This window comes from Myotis brandtii, unplaced genomic scaffold (assembly GCF_000412655.1).
Source record: "Myotis brandtii unplaced genomic scaffold, ASM41265v1 scaffold62, whole genome shotgun sequence".
NCBI classification, from domain to species: Eukaryota; Metazoa; Chordata; class Mammalia; order Chiroptera; family Vespertilionidae; genus Myotis; species Myotis brandtii.
Window position 1 is genome coordinate 1,965,033 of NW_005370366.1, and position 5,146 is coordinate 1,970,178.

The following is a 5,146-nucleotide window of genomic DNA, read 5'->3' on the forward strand; positions in this document are numbered from 1 at the left end:
TTCTCTATGCCCTCAACTAAAAAAATTTTGTTGGTAAAACACTTATGCTGAAACTATGTCATGAGACTTACAATTTGGAGAAGGATAAAGGAAAAAAGTAAACAATAAAACAAAATACAGTCCATTGCTCTACAAAGATGCATTTTAGTTAATTTGACACCTTATCAGTAGGTGATTTCTTCTTTTCCAGAAGGTGCACTCACAGAACAATGTCTCCAATCGGTCTTTGTTATTTTTTTAAAAAGGAGCAAGAAAGTCATAACCCTGAATATCCTCAATCTCTTTTAGTTTATTTTTTTGTTTTTATTTTTCTTATAATAAATGTATCACAGATTCATTGGGGGGAATTGAAATTGCTTGTAAAATAACTTAAAACTGATAAAAACATGCAATTGTTAACATTTTTGTAGCAGTTCCTTTTTATCTGCATATCACAAAATTAGGATCTTAACAAGTCTCTTCTTTTTTTAAAAAAAAGCATTTTTTTATATATCTTATTGATTTTTTACAGAGAGGAAGGGAGAGGGATAGAGAGTTAGAAATATCAATGAGAGAGAACCATTGATCAGCTGCCTCCTGCACACCCCCTACTGGGGATGTGCCCGAAACCAAGGTACATGCCCTTGACCAGATTCGAACCTGGGACCCTTCAGTCCGCAGGCCGACACGCTATCCACTGAGCCAAACCGGTTAGGGCAACAAGTCTCTTCTTTATTCAGAAACCCCTGTTTTGTTCTTGTCCTTGGCCCAATTGTGGTACTTGTTGCTCTGGCCACCCTTTCATGGTCCTCACAGGAAATGCACTTGCTGTGGACTGACTGGCCCCAAAGCTTTGCATGTGGCAGGAATCATCAGCTAGGAAGCAGAATGAACCCACCAGTCATGGTTAATTTTATGTGTCAACTTGGCTGGACTGGGCTGGTGCCTCTAGGCCAGTGGTCGGCAAACTGCGGCTCGCGAGGCACATGCGGCTTTTTGGCCCCTTGAGTTTCAATCGCACTGTACGTGCGTGCCCGCACGTGGTATTTTGTGGAAGAGCCACACTCAAAGGGCCGCAGTTTGCCGACCACTGCTCTAGGCTAAACACGAGTCTAGTTGTTGCTGTGAAGGTATTTTTAACATGTGCTTATGAGTTAAAACAGTAGACTAAGTAAAGCATATTATTTTCCATAATGTGGGTGGGCCTCATCCAATCAGTTGAAGGCCTTCCGAGAAAAAAACCGATGTTCCTCAAGAAGAAGGGAGTGCCCACCAGCATGGCTCAGTGGTTGAGCATTGACCTATGAACCAAGAGGTCATGATGCGATTCCTGGTCAGGGCTGTAGGCTTGATCCCCAGCATGGGATGTGCAGGAGGCAGCCAATCAATGATTTTATCTCATCATTGATGTTTCTATCTCTCTTTCCCTCTCCCTTCATCTCTGAAGGCAATAAAAATATTTTTTTTAAAAAAGAGGGACCTCTGTATCTAACCCAACCGTGCCTTTAAGAAGAATTGAGAGGAGGAGGAGGAGGAGGAGGAGGAAGTTGTGCTAGTAGATGGCCTTTGGACTCGAGCTGCAACATAAACTCTTCCCTGGATATCCAACCTGATGGCTAACCCTGCAGATTTTGGATTGGCCAACCATAGCAGAAATAGAAAATGGCCAATTAGAGACAATTCCTTAAAATGTCCCAGCCCCTCTCTCTCTCTCTCTCTCTCTCTCCCTTTCCCCTCTACTGGCTCTGTTTCTCTAGATACTATACCCACCTATCAGCTGCACCATCACTCTCTGCCTCTTTTCTGGGCTAGCCTTCCCCCTCTTCATTCTCCTCTTTTCTCTCCCATTACTGGCTCCCATTCCTCTTTTCTATAAGGTTCACTGTTCAGACTCCCACCTTCTCTCCCACCATGTCCTTCTTAGAGAACTCACTCTCTCAATCAGCAACTGTGTACTGACTTGACACCTCTTGAAGTTGATTGGTTTTCTCTGTCAATTATACAGAAGCAGGGGTGTGGCTTGTTCATAGGGTGGTGGTCCTAGGTGGGGGGAGGGACAAAGATAAGTAAGGTATGAGTTCTGTCCTGAAATGTCTTAACCAATTAAGAAAATAATTGCAGGCAAGGTAAAGCAATTATGTATACAACTATAACAGGGGGAGAGGGAGAACGGACTTGCAGAGTAGGAAAGCAGGGACCAGGGTGAGCAGAAGAAGGAAAGACCCTCTAGGAGCACTTGGAAAGAAGCAAGGACCAGGGAAGGATCGTGGACAAGCAAGTCCATGACAGTGGGAAATGATTCTGAGCACAGCTGGGAAAAGTGCAGGACCTGGACAACACTGAGTAGACAGGAGTGAGGGGTAAATCCAGTCAGACACAAGACTGGACTCCCAGATTGAGCGTTCAATAGACATACAGTCACATTCCACCTATGACATTTTGCTAACATCCCATGGTCAGGGTTTCCAAACATCATTCAAGTCAGCTTCCTTGACCAACATCTCTTTTTGACAGTAGACAAGAAATGTGATTCTCTTCTAGATCATTCGGGACCAAAACCAAATGTCTGACTCAGCTTTTCTTCTCCTCAGTGGTGACTGTGTCATTGGTGTTTCTCAGGATCGGAAAGCCACTTAGTCCAACCCATATCTAGACAGCACCTGGTTGAGGGTCATTCAGCCTTTAGTAGACTCTTCCCCTGATAGAAACTCACTGCTTGTTCTGTCTGCAGTTGTGTCTTCTGTAGAGATATTACATTAATACTCAAAAAGTTAAAAGTTAGAAAAGTAAGGGGGTGTAAGTGGCTCGATAGCTGCCAGCTCATACTAGGTGGGACCTGGCAGCTTAGAAAGGAGGGAAGAAGCAGATCCCTCACTGAGACACCAAACTTCTATTGATGGCACCCAAAATGACAATGGCTGTTAGGCAGTCACATCACACTAACTCACAATGAATGTGGATTCATTAAAATTGCCAGATTCGAGTCACCTAAGGGTGTTGTTCTCCCTCTCCTCATTTCACAGCCAGTCTAAATTCCTCTTCCTGACTGATAGTCTCCCCACTCTGGCCCTGCCTGACCACTCTGTCCATCTAGTCCCCAAAGCAAGCCCGGTTTCAGCCAGGCCAGCCCGTCTCCCCTGTCCTGTGAGCATACCACATTAAACCCATTAATCCCTGCCACACACCTCAGAATTCATCAATAACCAAATGAATTTCATGTCACCAATCACAACCAAGACTACAAAAGTGTCCACCAACAGATGAATGGATAAGCATTATGTGGTATTGATATGTCACATTTTATTCATCCATTAAAAAGAATGAAGTACTGACACATGTTACAACATGGATGAACTTTGAAAACCTCATGATAAATGAAAGAAGCCAGACACAAAAGGCCACATATGTATGACCCTGTTTATAAAAATATGCAGAATAGGCAAATCCATAGAGGCAGAAAGCAGAATAGTAGTCAGGGGCTGGCTGGGAAATGGAGAGTGGCTGCTTAATGGGTACTGGGTTTCCTTCTGGGGTGATGAAAATGTTCTAGAACTAAATAGTAGTAATGGCTACACAACTGTGAATATACCAAACAACTTTGTACAGTGTACAATTTAAAATGGTTAAATAGGTAAGCTTACCAGTATGTTATATGTATTTTTTACTATCATTAAAAATCAAAAAGCAAAGAACATCCATAATTAACATGTTTCTAAGTATGGTTCTCAGACCACCCATATCAGCAATACTCAAGATACTACTTAATAAAAATGACAGTTCCTGGGCTCCCCCGAGCAAGACCCACGAAACTCAATTCCCAGCAACCTGTGCCGTGTTGTGTTAGCCTTTCAAAGCATCTCACGTGACCTTTGCACACAGATTTGAAAATCAAACTGGAAAACTTAAGACAGGAACTGTTTCCTTCATTTGCCCAGCCTAACATAAGCCTGCTCAATGCAGGCTTTTTTGTTGAGCAGAGACAAAATGTTCATCTTTACGTAAGGGGAGCACATGGTTCTCTCTCTTTCCACATGTCCAGGACTATGTTGGTTACAAGGAAGTATCCCTGTGCTGTGTTTGCAACTTGACTGTTAGTCACTCTGTGAGTGTGTGTCACTGCTAATGGGGGAGGGGTGGAGTCTCCTTCATTCTTTATGTGAAGGCACTGAGAATTTATAGATTTCCAAAAGGAAATCTTATCATCATTCCTTCAAACCTCTTGGTATGGCAATGGGAAATCCACACTTCACACATTTTGTGCTGATTAAATGTATGGACTCAGAAATCATCCTTCAGATGCATAGGGAGGATACCAATCAAAATAATTTTAGGTCACCAATCAGAACCAGGTCAGCAAAAGTCTTGTTTTTGGAATTATTTGATGCTGTAAGTGGACAGTAGGGTTATAATAATCTCCTGAAAGTTTTTCATGTTTGGCACACAAAGTCAACAAAGCAGTCAACAGTCTAGATGCCTTTGGATGTCATTAACATAAAATGTTTAATTAACTTTTCAGTTTTCAAATGAAGATCTCAGCATATCAGTAACTCTCACATAGTCCATATTTAATTTCTGCTGCAACGGGACCATCTGATGAGAAAGTGAACACTGAATAATGGGACTAAATGTTAAGAAATGTGTGATAAACTAAAAAGCCAGCACCATGGGGCTAGTATTGATAACCTGAACAAGAAAAGAGATATTTTTGCAATTTTTAGATGGTTCCCTTTTTGGACAGCTGAGCAAATGCAACATATTCTCTGTGGCTACTTTGGTTCAAAGTTCTTTTCTGAACTGGTCCTACAACAATTTCCATTGGTCCCGAATGCCAGTGCTCAAGACAGGGTTGTATGGCACCAGCTGTAGGCATGAAAACATGGGCAGTCCGGCTTCAGGAGCAAAAGTTGTTTCTAGGATTATCTGCTATGCTGGCTGGGTTTTGCCAATCAATATGCAACTACTCATGAGCATCACCTACTATGTGCAAAGCATTTTACCTGGTGCTGTGGGAATGCAAAGAAGGGCTTCAACTGTTTATAATCCCCAGATAAGTATATAGTCTGCTTTTAAAATGCTCTTATTTTACTATGCAAGCAGATATGCCTGGCTGGAGTGTCTGTTTGGGAGGAGTGATGGCGAGAACACAGGGAAGATGCCATATTGTGGC